This window comes from Rattus norvegicus, chromosome 1, assembly GCF_021556685.1.
Source record: "Rattus norvegicus strain SHRSP/BbbUtx chromosome 1, alternate assembly SHRSP_T2T, whole genome shotgun sequence".
NCBI classification, from domain to species: domain Eukaryota; kingdom Metazoa; phylum Chordata; class Mammalia; order Rodentia; family Muridae; genus Rattus; species Rattus norvegicus.
In genome coordinates this window covers 108,912,214-108,929,489 of record NC_141534.1, presented here as the reverse complement: position 1 = coordinate 108,929,489, position 17,276 = coordinate 108,912,214, and the positions used below count along the sequence as shown (strand labels likewise).

Sequence of the window (17,276 nt, the reverse complement as noted above, 5' to 3'; positions counted from 1 at the left end):
TTAACCACATTAAAAATCTTAGGCTGCAATGCCCATAATGGCTCCCACACAGACAGCTATTGGCATAGATTTGAAAGAACAACTAAAGTCAACTTCAAAATAATGTCAAATCAGACAAAGCCATCAGCCCTGCACTCACCAAGCCAAAAGGCAGCAAGCATCCTTTCCTCCCAACCCTCCCCCAAAGATCCCCCATCCCTGCTGTTCTGCAGGCTGTAGATGAAATGATGAAACTAAAATTGGGGGACACGGGGAGTAAGCAGTAAGGAGCAAGCAGCATGTCCCCACTTGCTCGGTACAGCCTTTTTGAGAGTAGAGGAAAGAGCTCCGGCCTCAGAGTAAATTTAACATTTCATTCCCTGAGTAACCCTTAACTCTAAACATTGGCCTAAGAGGTGATAACAGGGGGCTGGGCTCAGAGGTTGAGAGCGTTGTCTGCTCTTCCAGAGGTCCTGAGTTCAATTCCCAGTAACCACCTGGTGGCTCATAATCGTCGGTAATGAGATCTCATGCCTTCCTCTGGTGTGTAGGTGGACATGCGGGCAGAATGCTATATCATAATAAATAAATCTTTTTTTTTTAAAGAGTTGATAACGACCTAACAGAAACCTCCTATCTGAGAAGTCGCCCTAAGGTCTTTGTATATTCAGGATAGACATGTTTTTCTTTGCCTGTGTAAGAAGTGAGAACTCTGCCACTGAGCTACTTCTCCAACCTTACACCACCTGGACATCTGGGGTAAGCCCTTTAACAGCTTGCTACATTTGTGACAGAACGGAGCAGATCAGCTTCTGATGCTCGGAGGAGGACAGTGGGAGAAAGGGACACAGCTTGGCCATGCTATGGTCTCTCTCTCTCTCTCTCTCTCTCTCTCTCTCTCTCTCTCTCTCTCTCTCTCTCTCTGTCTCTCTCTCCTTCTATGCTTTCCCTTCCAAAAGCTATTGGGAGAAAAGATCAAAATCTAAATGTTGCTTAATTACCATAAGTTCCTGTGACATCATCTTCCTGCCCAGGTGTGTAGTTAACATCTGTCCAGAAAAAAACCAGTGTCCTGATAACCACGTGTGTGGTCCATCTACAAACTGCTCTGTCTGTTGTTTAATTGTAGGGGTGTGTGTGTGTGTGTGTGTGTGTGTGTGTGTGTGTGTGCGCGCGCGTGCCCTGAGGGCAGAGCTTGGAGTGGGTGGATATAAGATCAGTGAGGGAAGAATCAGACACCGGACACCATTCAGTTTCATTTCCTGAGGGACAGGACAGAGAGGAAGCACATTTGGGTATGGCTTCTCCTACTCTGACAGCCTCTGACTCTCACAGGCTTCGTTCATACATAAAACTGTTTCCTCAGAAATGATAGTCATTGATTACACAGCTTTTCAAGTGTACTTATTTCTACAGTCTTCCTTGATCACCTAGGGATGTTGAAAGAGGAACAACGCAAGCAAACAGTAATCTTATAAGAACTAAAACTTAACATTATAATAAAATCAAATTCCTTTTAACTCAATATCTTCTTCCTGGAGACTGGTGTCATAAAGCCTTGTGGTTGCAGAAATTCTAGACAGGGTGGCTCTATTTGAATTTGGTTCTGTTTCATTCTGACACAAAATTAATAGAGCAAACATTATTCCCTACTGCCTGTTATATCAAGCTTGGCTTCTGGAAAAGTCCCATCTCCCTGACCCCTGTTTAACTCTGCCTTCCCTTCCTCTATATTTCTTTTACATTTGCCATAAGACCACCATCCTTTTTCTTTGATTCTTAAAATACCGTGCAGCCCTTGCATAAGCAAAGATGGTTTGTTCTTTGTTTTTCTTATAATATCAGAAAAGTTCCGGTCTCACAAGTCTGTTCGGGAAGGCAGACAGCTCACTGAGCCAAATATTTTCCTCTGTGTCTCTGTCATGAACCCTTGTTTCAATATCATTCCTATCTTTATTACAACCCTGTAAGGAACGGAAGAGCATCAGCGTTCCTAAAGCTGCTCAAGTTTGCCTGCAGGAGGGTACCAAGGCTTGTCATTAACTGTACGATCACAATCTCTTCCTAGTCACACCAGTTCCTTGCTTTTGAAGCTGAACATAAAAATTACAGTTTGTCGGCTTCTAGAATTCCCCTAAGTTTTTCTTCTTTAATAATTTTTCTCAAATCCTGTCTCATTCTTACTAATAACGTTCGTTAATGTCTAAGTAATAAATCCTAAGAAAGACTCAATTTTCTACATAACTTCTTCCTGAAGTACTTGCATTCATTTCATTCTTGTTTACGCCAGCTTTTCGTTATCCCAGCTCTAGCTTTCGGAGGGAAACCTTTAACAATGAAGAACGTAAGTTTAAGCAAAAGGTATGTAGCAAATTTACACCAAGGACAGTGAAGGGTCAGTCCAGGTCATCCAAGCGTTAGAACTTTGTCAAACAGCACCTTCAGGACACTTGGCCCGGTCATGCATAGGTGCATTTGTAGGTGCATGCATGTGTGCACATATATGAGTCTGTGTGTCTCTGTGTATGTAGTACCTTTCACCCTTCGTTTCACCCTCACCAATTAGCCTGGGATTCACCACACAGGCCAAGATGGTTAGCCCATGAGTTTCCTGGGATACTACACCCATCCTGTCTCCCATCTTGTAGCTCTGGTTACAGGCCTGCACCACCACATCCTGCTTTGTGAGTGGTGTATTGGTTACTTATCTTGTCATTGCAACAAAATATCTGATCAAAACAACTTTGAGGAAGGAAGAGTCTCTTTCGGCTTATAGTTCAAGGCCAGGGCTACTCTGACAAGGCGATCTTGGCAACAAGAGCATGAGGCTGAGGCTTACCTCACACCCGTGGTCAGGAAGCAGAGAGCAACCAGTGTTCCATGCTCAACTGGATTTCTCCTTTTCATTCAGCCCTGGACCCCAGCCCATGGAACAGTGATACCCACGTTCAGGGTGGACTTCCCACTTCTCTAGATACTCCCTCACAGATGTTCCCAGAGACTAACATAATCCAGACAAGGTGTCTAGGATTCTAGGTGATTCTAGATCCTACCTGATTGACATTAAATATTAACCATCACACACGGATTCTGGGGATCTGAACTTAGGTTTTCATGCCTGCAAAGCAAGTACCTTACTGGCAGAGCTGCCAGCCCCATTCTAACATACCACTAAAACCAGGCCCATCCTTGGATACCACTGAAACCAGGCCCATCCTTGGATACCACTAAAACCAGGCCCATCCTTGGATACCACTAAAACCAGGCCCATCCTTGGATACCACTATGTTTGAGGATTCAGCATAACGTCCTTAGGATTCATCCAAATTGCAGCATTACCAATAATTCATTGATGGTTTTTTTCCTGTGGTAGAGCAGGAGGATTCTATGATCAAATCACACACACTGCTCCACGGGTCACAAGTGAGAGGGCGACTGGATTGTTTCCAGACTAGCTTTTATAAATAAAAATTTGTTCAGTGTGTCTGTACAGATTTTTAAGTGAACGTCGTTTGCCATTTCCTGGGATGTGTGCCACCATGGGATGTTGGGTAGCATAAGAAGTACATATTTGATTTTCCAGAATTAATGCCAAAGTACGTTCCGTGGTGCTAAATCATGTTACTTTCCCATTGGCCATGTATGAAAACTCAGATTTCTCCAAATCTTTGGAGAAATTGGAGTTTTAGGTTCCAACATTGGAACCTAAAAATTGTTTAGCCATTCTAGGAAAGTGCACACTAGTTCCTCAGGAGCCTCCTCTCCATGGCTTATAAACAGGACCTGCTTCACATGGACCAGTCTCTGTCTCTGTGCCCTAATGTCTTCTCTTTATTGTGTTTTTTTTTTATTCTTCCGCGATTATTCTAGAGACTGAAACAGTCTGTCCTTCAGGACAGTTCATTAAGAAAGAACATAACCCAGTATGGTGGTACAAACCTTTAATCCCAGCACTTGGGAGACAGAGGTAAATATATGTGAGTTTAAGGACAATGTAGTTTACACAAGTTCTAGGACAGCCAGGGCTACACAGAGAGATCTCAGATCCCTGTCTCAAAATTTACTCCCCACGCCCAAAAAAAAATAATAAATATTTTTTAAAATAAAGTAAACAAGAGTTTCAAATAGCTTTAGGAAGACCCTGAAACTGATCAGATTCACTAGGCCCCTCCCTCCTCAAGAACATACAAACAGTAAAGACTGCTGAGAATGCCTGTCAGACAAGACAAGACGCAAAAAGACTATGAGACCAGACCAGCTGCCTGGAAGAAGCAGAAGCCAGCCTGAGCTGCCTGGAACAGGCTCAGCCCAACTGAGGTACCTGGAAAGGACACTCTCCCACCTGTGAAGCTGCCTGAAGATCATGCAGTGCATTCCAGGATCCCAGGTTTTATTAGCTGTCACCAATATTGGGGTGGGCTATGGTGACGCAACTGAGTCCTTTCTGCTTCTGTAAATAACCCTTCATACCTATAGGTAACCCCAACAAAACTCACTGGGTCCCCAAACTGGACTTGGGTGCTTTGGTAATATCCATACTTTGCTTTGTCATATACTTCCTGGAATAAGCTGATGTGTGTGCCTTGTCTCCTCAGGAAAACTGTCACACAATAACAATTTCATGCATATGTGGGACTGTAACTGTGTCCACTTCCTGTTGCCCTCTCCTATCCTCATTCCATCCTGGGTACAACTCTCCCTAGATGTGTTCTACCCTAAATGGTCATGGTCTGGGATGTGGGGGACTGAGATTTCCACATACAACTACTCGAGGGACACAGTTTAATCCATAACAATGTCTTGTGTGTTTGATGAAATAATCTAAGGAGATGCTCCAAGTGTGGTTTTTTTTTTTTTTTTTTTTTTTTTTTTTTTTTTTTTTTGCCAGATGTTTGTTGCTTGCCACGGCCTCCTTAATGAAATAGAGATCTTGATTTCTATCACAATTCAGGGAACTAAAAGTTCAAATGTTATCCAGGCTCTGGGATGAGTCTTGTGGTGGATGACAGGAAGGGGGGATCCCTTATCCAACCAGCAATCACTAAGACATGGGTAGCCAGATGGATCCCTCCACAACTGTGTCTCATCGCAATCCCCGGGGATTGCCTGAGACTACGATTCCCAGAGCACCTAAGAATGTCCCACTATGCTGTCCTTTGTAAAGTTCCACAGAGCCAATCACCATGGGAACCAAGTGCCAATCACTGGAGCTCTCAGAGGAGTAGGGGCATACAATTAAATGGCATCCAACAATAATATTAGGCCACCTGCAGTGAGAGGAAAAGAAAGGTGAGTCACAGATTTAAAACTAAGTATCTACACTACATAAAAGTAAATTAATTACAAATTGGCCGAAACGGAAGAAAGAGAAAGAAGAATATGTTGTGTGTACTGAACCCTTTATATTTCTTAAGGGAAGCAAACTGATCCTTTTATTCATAGTGATAAAAGAAAAACAAATAAAAGGGCTAGTTGGATGATCATTTCACATTCCTAGGGTCAATCCCCAGTACCACAGAAAGAAAGAAAGAAAGAAAGAAAGAAAGAAAGAAAGAAAGAAAGAAAGAAAGAAAGAGAGAGAGAGAGAGAGAGAGAAAGAAAGAAAGAGAGAGAGAAAGAAAGAATAAGATGAGTTTGCTAGTCAGAGCTAGTAATAATAAGATAAATAAAAATAGTGGGGGCTGGGAATGGCGGTGCATATCTTTAATCCCAGCACTTGGGAGGCAAAGGTAGGTGGATATCTGAGATCAAGGCTAGCCTGGTCTACTTAGCAAATTCCAGGCCAGCTAAGAATAAAAAGTGAGACCCTGATGAAAAAACAACAAATAACAGCCAATGGTGGTCTCTGAAGTGTGAGCTCAGGAGGATTCTCGATCTGCATACGTTTCTCTGTTATTTAAAACAGATGGGAAAGCGCTGTTACCAAGACAAGGTAGCCCTTTATCTGGTAAGCCTCGGATGGTTCAATTCTTTACGCATCACTTTTTAAACTATAGTGCAAGCTCATCTTGCTTGTTGCTAAGATAAGTTGGCTGTTAAAAAGAAGAATCACAATTCTTCTGAGAAACAGAGGAAAGGGAAGAAGCATGTGTGTGAGTGGAATTGGGGCAGATGGGGCCAAGAAACATGTCAGTGGTGGATCGAGTCTCAGGTCTCTGATTTGCTCCCACTTCTTCCACAAGAAATCACGTGAGCGGACCAGAGTATGGATGTGCTCCAACGGGTCTCCATTTCTTATTCAGACTCTGCAGGCATCTCGAAATTTACAGTGCATTCTACTGTCGCTGAGGCTGAGAAAGGATCTTTCCTTTCAGCGAGGGTCAGCCCCCTACCCTTGACAGGAGACCAAACTGGTAAGGTTGCATTCCAGTGTCCTCTTGTGCTGTTTGCTCCTCTTCTTCTGTGTCTCCTCCCCAGGGTGGGAGGAGCAGAAAGTCATGGTGCTTCCTCCTGTGGGTGTTATCAGAACCATCTGAGAGCGTCCTAAGCGGGTTTACCCAGACCCGAAAGTTCCTGTCTTTCCCTTCATTCCCACCATCCAGATCTGCCACGGTAGAAATAGCTGCCTCTTGCATTCTCTAAGAAACAGAGTGATGGGCAGCTATTGCTACCAACTGTGGCCGCAGCAGCAGAATAGGTGAACCAGGCCGCTGCTGGGGGGGGGGGTGCCACTGCCAGGGCAGCAGCTCAGAGAAGAAGGATGAGGAATAAGAAACTGAGATCCCTCTCCTCCTGCTTCCAGAGCCCCATGGTGTCACCAATCCAAATAGAAACAGAAGGAAAAGGACTCACAGGATGGGTTTCCCAGTGCCCACTCTCTTTGGATGCCAAACGGCAGAGAAAGATGACAATGGAAGAATCCTCATGGCCCACGAGACTATCCCTCACATCTCCTCCTGTTCCCTAGGGTTTTCAATGCCTTGAAAAGGGGATTTTAAAAAGTAAGGGCATATCCATTGCAATAATGAACTTAATTAGGGCCATACTAGACATGGGTTAGAAACTCCAAAGCATCAGACCCAAAGACTTTCTCAAAACTGCTCCCCGCACCCAGTCCTAGAGGAGAACCAGCATCTTTGTGATTCCCCATGACTCTCAGCCCTACTGATGCTGCAGGAACTTAGGTGACAGTAGGGTGGGATGAGGGGACATTTGCTTTGTTAATTCCATGATTCCACTGGTTGTATGAGTCTACTCATCTACCACTGGTTACATCACTATTCAGATGCTAAGGTCACATGGTAACACAACATCAGGAGGGGAAAATGGGGATTGGACATGGTGACACATGTCTGTGATCCCAGCCTTGGGAGGGAGGTGGGGCAGGAGGACCAGTAATTCAGGGTATCCTCAGCCAAATAGGGATCCATTTCTAACTTAAAACTCAAAATATCACAAAGAAGAGGTGAATGGGCCATTGCGACCGGGTGAAAGCCCTTTCCACCAAGCCTGAGGACCTAAGATAATCCTCAGAACCTCCATAGTGTAAGGAAAGAACCAGATGGGGCTCCCACAAGCTCTCCTCTGACTGCCACACAAGCAGTATGGCACATGTACACACACAACTAAAAGGAGAGGGATACTGGGCTGCACTCGCATCTTCAAAGACGATCTCTTCAATTCTGTGTTCACAGAAAGTAGATTTTTTAAGTTCCCCAAAAAGGGGTGGGAGGAAATGTGAGACAAGTCCAGCAGACCGAGGAGCTGTCCTGAGATCACTCTCGAAAAGGACCCAAGAAAGTCCCTCTGTCTCCTTAGATCTCAAAGTACTCCTGAGCTAGGTGAGGACCTTGTAAGGGACATTCTCTAAGGAGCATGCTGGATATTGGGGAGCAGTAACAGATAAAACAGCAGGGTCTTGGCCCTGAGAGTCCTGTTTGAGGAAGGAGTTATCTTCCTTGGGAGCTCATCTCTCCGAGGGGGCTCCTGGTGGGTGAGCTCACCAAGAGCGTCTTCTCTTTGTGCTCCAGAGAGGATGTGCCCACCTTTCACCTGAGGGCCTCCTGCCCTGAATAGTCCTCTGAATTGCCAAGCGGTGGGTGCTTTGGGGGGGGGGCATTCCCATCTGTGTCCCCTGTGTGATTGGTTTTGCTTCCCCTCTGCTTTTTAAGTCGGTTTCATTTCATCCACACCTTAGATTTAATTTGGATATAACGGGAATTATCAATCTGTTTTTTTTTCCCCATTCACCTGTAATCAATGCACAGTGGGGAGGAGGGACGGAGGATGGAACACGGTGGTTTCAAATCACGCACTGTGTGAAACCAGGAGCCAAACTCTCATCCCACGCTCTGCAGAATGGGGGAAAACGTGCTCAATCTTACCAAATAGGACCTTGAGGGGAACCAAGGAGAACGTGCCTGGTTAAACAACCCACTGACACGGTCACTGAGCTGAGCAGTAACCCTCTTTCTTCTGCTGGGACGTACATCAGTGAGTCACTCTTTACCGTCCATTCTTCACACAGACCCCTTCTCCCAGAGAGAGCTTCCATCAAGGAAGGAAACACTGTGAGGGCTCTTCTGAACGGTGAGAAGAATGGCCTCTTATTTCTCCAGAGATCACAGCTTACAGCTCCTCCAGGGCCTTCCTATGCTTCAAATATGCCTTTCCAATGCCACTCAAGACCTCACCCTCCTTCTGGCTTCCTGCTTTATGCACAAAGTGCTCCACTCAGGCACAAATCTTACTCGCTGTGCACATAAATGCCTCTAAGTGCAGACAAAGCCATACTGAATCCTCGCTTCAGAGCCATTTTTCTGGTCAGCATCAGCTATCTGAGTGCCCATAAACAATTCTAAATACGCACAGAGCTGCCTCGCACAAAGAAAGAGGCTGGTGGATTTAGTCTCCTCACACTGTAGGTCTGAGCGTGCTGACGCCTCTTAGTCCATCCTCAATTCCCCTTTTACCTTAAATGATCGAGCAGCACACTGTCCCTCAGCCGTGGATTTATTTATTCACTGAACAAAGACTGAGAACAACTGGGCCACCGACTAAACTGAGAACTAGAGATATAAAGTTCTCTGTCCCCGCTCCCTGGTGTGGTACACCATTTCTAGGCCCAGTTCTTCTCCCCTTTCTCCTAGCAAGCATTCAGTCTCCTCAAAGCCTTAAAGCAGGATCTTTTTTCTTGGACAGAACTGTTTCAGTCAGGGGGATGTCACAATCACAGAGCCTGAGCGTGTCCCTGGCTCTCTCCCATTGAGTATAGGTATTTGAATCGTAGTATCATTCCCTGTCATTCAGAGGACCTGAGGTTTCAAACAGCGAGCTTGGGCTGTTGGGATAAAAGACGCTCTGTCTTCATGAACATTCCAAGAATCCCCAGTCTCGATAGGCTTCTTAGTCTCCACAGTCCTGTCTCCCCCCTCTTTTCTCTAAAGTGTGAAACTAATTTTTTTAAGATTTACTTTATTTATTGTACATGCATAAATACTTTATGTGCATGTACACCGGTGTGCCAGAAGAGGCAATCAGATCCCATTGCCCGTGAGCCACCATGTGTTTGCTGAGGACTGAACTCAGGACCTCTGGAAGGGCTACAGTACTCTTAACCGCTGAGCCATCTCTCCACCCCATTTCCATTCCTCTTAAACATGGAGACAGAGGTGTCCATAATGCAGGGTAATACTGAAAAATGAGATATCCTACAGCAGATGCTCAGGTCTTTGTTAGGTTCCTGGGATAAGTATAGGGTTGCTGAGTACAGACCCAGCCACTTAGGAGAACAGAAGTCACAGCAGTGAATGAAAGTAACCTGCCCTTTCCTCCAGCTTTGACACAAAGAACTGGCTCCTGGATGATCCTCCTCCCTGCCCTGGGTGGGCTGGCAAAAGCTGTAGTTATTCCTTGGCTCTTTATCTTCTACGTGAGCAGAATCCCATCCCAGTCTAAATCCTTAGTCTTTCTTTAGCCTATTTCTTCCTCTGGTGCCACATCATTGACTTCCTGCCAAGTGTCACCAGCTCTCTGCATTCCAAAACCTCAATATCTTAAAGAACAGGGTGGTTGTTCCCCAAGTACAGTTAAGTGTCACTAATACTGAACACTGCCCACTTGTCCTGTGTCCCATCTGCTGTCATTGCCACTGCCTGAGGAACACATCAACTGTCCTATGTGCCCTGCTCTAGGACATGTTAATGTCACCGGCCCTCCTGGAATGATGTAACTGTTATACACTACTTGGGAATTTTGAAAATGATTGGCACTTTTAAAAAACTCAATTATATCATAACTGTGTGGCTGATGGTTTTATTTGTGATCCTTTCAAGGACTGAAGTAGAATAAGGTAGAAAAGACCAATTATGGGGCTGGAGAGATGGCTCAGCAGTTAAGAGCACTGGCTGCTCTTCCAAAGATCATGAGTTCAATTCCCAGCAACCACATGGCGGCTCACAACCATCTGTAATGGGATCTGATGCCCTCTTCTGTTGTGTCAAGGAGAGTGTGGATATATACATAAGATTTTAAAAAAACAAAATAATTTATTTAGTGATTTACTTAAAATGCTGCTTGCACTGTCCATTTGCCAAGCACAATGTCACTTGCTACCTTGAACAGAATGACCTGGAGAAGGAGCTCAAACAATGGGCCGTTGCCCTTGACAACTGGCTGACTGCCACACATGCCACTTGCTTGCTGCCCACCTTGTGGATTTAAAGTACAAAATGAGCTACAAACTCAACCTGGCATTGAAACCTTGAGGAGCTGTCCTGACTTCCATTCACCATGATATCCCCTCCCTTCCACACTCATGGTATTGGAATGCTTATTGCAGAAAGGTTCCAATGACACTTCTGGAGGCCTCCCAGTAAGCTCGATCTCCTTCACCAAATCCCCAGCTGGTTCAGAGAGGCTGCTGCCCCAGGGTCTCTCAGCTCACAGAAGTTCTCTGAAACTGGGAAACATGCCCCTTGATGGGATACTGGGGTCCCCTTCCAGTGGCCAAGGGGACCCAAGACCAGTCTCCAAGTGGAGGAAGGCACACTAGACTGGCCTTCAGACCAGGTAAGGACCCCTAAGGGGATAAGGCCAGGGAAGCTTTATCACACCTCAGGAGACTGCATCAGAGCTTGAGGGGAAGCTTCCTCATTTCCAAGGAGAATAAAATATAGGCTGGTCTCCAGGGAAGCAGAAAGATTAGAAATTTTAAATGGGAATGTATAGATTCTGAATGAACGAATGAATGCCTGTAATGACCCCACAGTTCTGTAGCTACGTGATCTGATTGGGCTCCAAACTACTGTACCCCAGTGGTCACTTCATCTAAACCAATCACCTCCTATTTCGGAAGCAAGCCCAGGGATATACGTGTGACTCTGACATAAGACCTCTTAAGTCACTGGGAGGCAGGTGGGCACTTGCTTGAGGTAGAAACTGATATTTACCACCCCAGCCCATGCACCACACAGGGCTAGGCATGCATAACCTCCCCCCAGCTCCTGGTTAGGGAACTCTTCTCATTTTGAGACCTGCACAGTCCTACAAACCATGCTTGACAACTTTAAAAGAGGATCACTGCTGACTAAGGAGTATAGATGAAGCCCTCCAAATTAAAGACTCCGTGAAATCGGTTGTACTTCCTTTGATGTCCCCTGACTATATGAGGGGACTCTAGATTTACCTCTGATTACCAGAGTCTGGGAGGTTTGTATGGAATCACCTGGCCACCCAGATCAGTTCCCGTGTGTTGATCCATGATATCTGTTGGCCCAGTGCCCTCTAGCATGGCTTTGCTACCAGAACCTTCCCAGCCCCAGCCCACATTGGCTGCGAAGACAATTAAGCCTGAAGACACCAAGGGAACACCTCCATTAGCTTCCCCAGAAGATGAAACTTTCCCATGATGCTTCCTCCATACCAACTTCAATTGCCAGGGATACACAGCTCTGAGGTAGTCACAAGACCACCTGATCCTGTCCCTCTAGTGGCATCCACCTGACATCATGTTCACGAGCCTCGTTGGACCCGCCAGCTCCTCCAGACCCTGGTTTGGTATGTGATGAGCCTGTTCCAATGGGAATTCCACTGAAGGAAAGGCCAGCACTCCCCTCATCCATAAAGATGACAGCTGTGTTATCCAAGCCACATACTTGCCTAAAAAAAATGGAGAACACCACCACCACTACCACTGTCACCTGAGATGGTGGAGAAATTTAATAAGAGATTTTTCTTCTCACAGCAGGACCTCAAGGACAAGCTGGTCCATGATCCAGATGTGGAAGCTTTTACAGATGGGAGTTAATCCTGCAACAGGAGGACTAATCCCTCACATCAAGAGACTCAAAGTGACAATGTATCAGGAAAGGGAACTGTTTATCTCATGGGCCGAAGAAATAAAAACAGAGGCCAAACCCTACAGCCCCTAGAAGCTGTCTGGGCATCCTGGCTGTGGCAGTGGCCATTGCCAGGTTCACACAAAGAGCCAAGGTCCAGTCCATGAAGACATAGCCCAGCAGTCCCATTCCATCACCTCCCAGAAGGTATGTCTTAATCATTGACGAAGGGGTTACTAAAAACCAGGAAGGTTGGCCGATTACCACAGGTGGGAAAATATTAATTATTCCTGAGATAACATTTCCCAGTCTTGGGTGACAAACTCAGGAAACAGCCCGTCTGGGAAAACCGCTCTAAAAGAATCACTGTAAAGACAAGCGCTGATCCTGAGGTCAGCATTGACCCAACAAGCAAGCAAAGCCCATCTGTGATGTGCTAGGAACAGTCCCAAGTAGGGACCCGAGGCCCCATGCTCACACAAAGCAGGGGTCACCGAATTCAAAATCTGGAAGTGGACATAAGTGCCACCAACCCAGCAGGGGGTACCAATACTTGCTGATTTCGATGTGCACTTTTCCTGCCCACACGGTTTACTTGGACCTTGTGCCCATGGTACCACCCCCACTCTCAGACTAGCTGAGAGAAGGACTAGGACTTTAAAACAGCATTGGCCAAACGTCGCCCAGAAAAAGACCTCCCTTGGCCAGAAATTCTGACACTTGTACTGTTTGCCGTGCATTCTATGGCCTCTCCTTTTGAAATAATGTTTGGTCACCCACCTCTACTGCTCCCAAAGGACTCAAAGGACCTCCCAGAGTGCGGACACACCTGTCTCCAAGGTTCTTGAAAAGGGTGGCTGACACTGTACACACAAAAAAAGAGTCTCTTGGCTCTTAAAGACGCAGGTCTCAAGCAGTGGAAACACCACACCCACACACCCAGACTGCTGCAGACATAAGCCAAGAATGGATTGCGACAGCCCAGACCAGACTCTGAAACTGACCAGCTCAAAACTACCTCGGAATGGAGACAGTGTGGGGGTGTGGCCTGAGAACGAATAAATGATTATGGATTGTGGGTAACCTATGGGCCTTATCTTAAATACTGGTCACGCAAAGACTTCGAGTGGGAGCATCCTCGTAGAAGCAGGGGGAGGAGGACGAGATAACAATTGAAATGTAAATACTTAAAAATAATACCAAGAAAAATAAAATTTGAAAAAAAATGAATGGAATGGAGCCTACAAGGGAGCTCAGCGGGCAGACAAGGAGTTAAGGCCATAAAGGGACTTTGGTTTAGTAGGGCAGGGTTGGGGGAGACCAGAAAGAAATAATACAGAAAATGGAAACAGGCCTGTAATGACAATTATGAAATTTTGGTTTCTTAAAAAAGAAAACAGCAATATTATAAGAATATGTTTTCATTTTAATCCCAGGTGTGTGATGTGGGGCTGCTTAGGAGTGATCATGGCAGCTGACTATGATTTGCCTCGTGCTCTAACAGAGGCGTAGTTTTACCAACTGCAGATAGTTTCCGTGATTGTATGACATTTGGAATTCTAGGGACTTTTCAGAGAGTGTATAAATGCTAGGGCCCTGAGAGGTGGGGGGTTGGTAGTTGGTTGGTGGTTGGTTGGTGGTTGCTATTGGTCAAGGATTTTTATGTAGTCAGTCATGCACAGAAAAAAAAAGCCCAAAAATAAGAAATTAGATATTGTGATGGCAAAAATCAAACTTGTCCCAAGGAACTCGATGCCCCTGATCAGCAGGGATAGTCTAACAACAGTTTCTCCCCCGTTCTGTCTCTTGACTTCATTCAGGGATCTCTTTCCTTTCCCCTCTATCCTTTTTTCTCTCTTACCTAGTGTTGGAGGGTTGAAAAGGTGGAAGAAAAGGTGTGGAGAAGGGCAGAAAGAGCCCACAAAGCAACCAAAGGCAGCTACACCAACCATTTTTAAAAGCCTTTCATCTGGAGAAGACATGTCTTAAAATGCTGGCTTTTGTAAATGCCAGCCCTGAGCTCCTTCACCCAGATCAGAGTTTCTGGGTATGCCTGCATGCAAGCTGGTTACTTATCCTGAAGTAGACATCAATAACCCCAGATTAACAACACAAAGGGACAGGTTTAACTGGGACATGGGAAAAACCCAGTATGTGCGAAATGAAAAGGGCTGTGCCAGACTCAGAATAGTTACTGTTCAAAGAACAGTAGCTCCTACTGGTGCACAGTTTGCCTCTCCAAGGGTATTTGCACCTGATACTCAGGAGTTGTGGGCTCGTATTCTTGGCCCCTGACTTTGATGTGCCGCCAAGAAGTGAGGTCCAGCAATACTTAATATCCTCGAATTCAAGAAACAAGAGAACGCCTGTGTGTTCACCTGTCTTGCATCCAACAAGTTCAACATCCATCAGCTCTCTACTCAGATCAAGAAAAACTGAACTATTGTTCAGGAAAACAGTCACTCTTCGGAATGAAATGGATTCATTGACAGCAATGTTCCTTCAAAAAAAAACCCAGAGGATTGGACAATTAGTACTGGGAAAGGGTGACATGTCCGTGGTTTTAAATGAGAAATGCTGTTTTTATTCCAATCCATCAACAATAGTGTTGTGGTGAATATTAAAAAAACAATCCATGCTATCACAGGCCATGCTCTAGTGACCCAGTCTCCCCTCCCCCATTGGGAGCTGTAAGCCACTGTCTTCCCTGTTTCCGTTCACCTGTCTCCAAACTTCTACTATCTTCCCAGTCATCTGCCCCCTGAAGCTAGCTGTCACAAATCCCTGTAACCCAGTAAAATCAAAACTCTAGAAGCTTGTCATTTCAGTCAGATTTATAACAGTAAATTCTCAACTCACAAAACGCCCACACAATGAACTCAGAGCCAATTGGTATTGATATAAGCTGCCCACCTAGACTGGACAAATTGTCCTATATTATTCTATCCCTTCTGTGATTTTCATAGCTACCTGTGGACATTTCAAGTTCATTGTCTTCGTCCACCTTTCTCTGTCCTTCTGTCTGTCCCCTGTCCAGTCTCTCTGAAAAAAACTTAGCCACACCTACGATTTCACTGTCCAATCACAGTCTCTAGCCTTATGTCTCACCTGCCCTTACCTGCGTATCAACAGCAATCCACTCAATAGTATGGGAGAAATGCCAAGAAGTTATTAAAGGAGTGAGGACAAAAGAAAGTCAGTGGAGCACAATGCAGCTGATACACCAGGAGCATCAACCCATTTCTTCAACATGGATCCGCAAGGTGTGAAGACGGGGAGGAGGAGGGACTGAAGTAGACTACAATAGAGAAGACCAATTATTAAGTACTGATTTATTGATTTATTTAGTGATTTACTTAATGCACTACTTGTACGGCCTATTTGCTAAGCATGACATCATTTGCTATTTGGAACATGTAGTGGGTTGGCCTAATGGGCTTGAATTCTAATGCTAATTTGGGACCCCCAAAACTGTCTCAAAGAGTCCACACTTAAGACATGGAAGGACCCTGGCCCAGTTAATTCTGATTGATGAATAAAGATGAGGAAAGCCAAGAGTTGGGCAGATGTAGGTGGAGTTAAGGTTTGGTAGGCTCAGGAGAAGCAGAGAGAAGCCTCGGTAGAATAGAAGAAGAACTTGCAGGAGAGGAGAAAAGAGAGCCACCGTGGGTTAGCTGAGCCATAAAACACGTGGCCATGTGGGCTAGCCAGCTAGAGCTAAGAGCAGCCCAGATAAAATATAGTAAGTAATAATTTGGGTTATCGATAGGAAGGTTGATTCTAACAGCGTGGAGGGTAGGCAGCCACCCAGCTATTGTACTACCTAAGGCATATTTAAAAATATAGACTGTGTGGTTTTCATCTAGGAACATAAATGGTTCAGGGTGGGTAAAAACCCCATGCCGAGATTTTTTTTTTTAATATTTATTACTACGGGATCAGAATGACCTGGAGATACAGCTAAAACAATGGGTCATTGCCCGTAATAACCAGCTGGCTACAACATTCACTTCTGTAAAATCTTGCTTGCTTGCCCACCCCACAGTGTGGTTTTAGAGTATAAAATGAGAATAAAAAGTGGGCCTGGCACTGAAGCCTTTCAAGAACCATCCTGACTTTGGCCCACTGTGACAGTTCCTGTCTTCCACTCATGGGTGTTGGAATACAAAAGGTTCCTGCACCAGACCAGACCAGCCTGCCAATCATGATCCTCTGTAGCTCCCAGTGGACTCCATTACCTGCAGTACTGGTCTCCTTTATCTGTGGCTTGCTTTAGAATTTACTGGTTACTGTTGTACTAGTTTCAGGGTCTTTCTAGCAGCTCCGTCCAGTTACATCCTGTGCAGTTAACAGCTGCACCAACCCTGGCATTCACTTCCTCATTGCTACAGTTGGGCGGCAGCAACAGTGGCAGACCCTCGAGGTGGTTCCCCAGAAGGCTCAACGAAACATGCCTGTGGATGAACGAGGGGAGAACTCGTCATTCAGGAACCGAGGAAATGGTGAAGAAGCAGACTGGGCCAGTGAAGAGCCTCTACCTCCCCCCATTAGATACGTCTTTAACGGTTAACACTGTGATGCTTGTCTTTTGGTCTGGCTTATTTTGCTTCACGTAATGATTTCCAGCTCCATCCATTTTCCTGCAAATGTTCTTCTTTACAAATAATAAAATCTTATGGTATGTGTCTGAAAGCAGAAGAGAGCACTGAGTGAAAAGGAAGAAGGAACCCAGAACAGTGGGAGGGCGAATATTCACAGCCTTCGGGGGAAATGCTGCAGCTTTAAATCATTAAGAAGCAAAGCATGCACACAGGAAGGAAGGAAGGAAGGAAGGAAGGAAGGAAGGAAGGAAGGAAGGAAGGAAGGAAGGAAGAAATTCAAAGGTTTTTAGAGGCCAGATTGGGCTGTTTCCTGTTAATAAGGAAATAGATCATTTTATCCAGGTGTTTTGACATTTTTACACTAGATAAGTCTTTATATTTTAATTTCACATCAATACCCAAGTCTTAAAGCCCCAAT

General features: G+C 45.2%; 1 long non-coding RNA gene across 2 annotated transcripts; it reads right to left on the bottom strand.

Annotated features, from left to right (window-relative positions):
* Positions 1–4,862: 4,862 nt before the first annotated feature.
* On the bottom strand, positions 4,863–16,711 carry LOC120099813 (uncharacterized). Of its 2 annotated transcripts, XR_015651601.1 has the most exons (4): positions 16,496–16,711; positions 15,376–15,555; positions 14,636–14,757; positions 4,863–5,246 (listed from the first exon to the last, which is right to left on the bottom strand). It is a non-coding gene; the product is annotated as an uncharacterized LOC120099813 (long non-coding RNA). The 2 variants fall into 2 exon arrangements; XR_015651596.1 differs by lacking the exon at positions 4,863–5,246 and having other exon boundaries at positions 13,602–14,757.
* Positions 16,712–17,276: the final 565 nt, after the last annotated feature.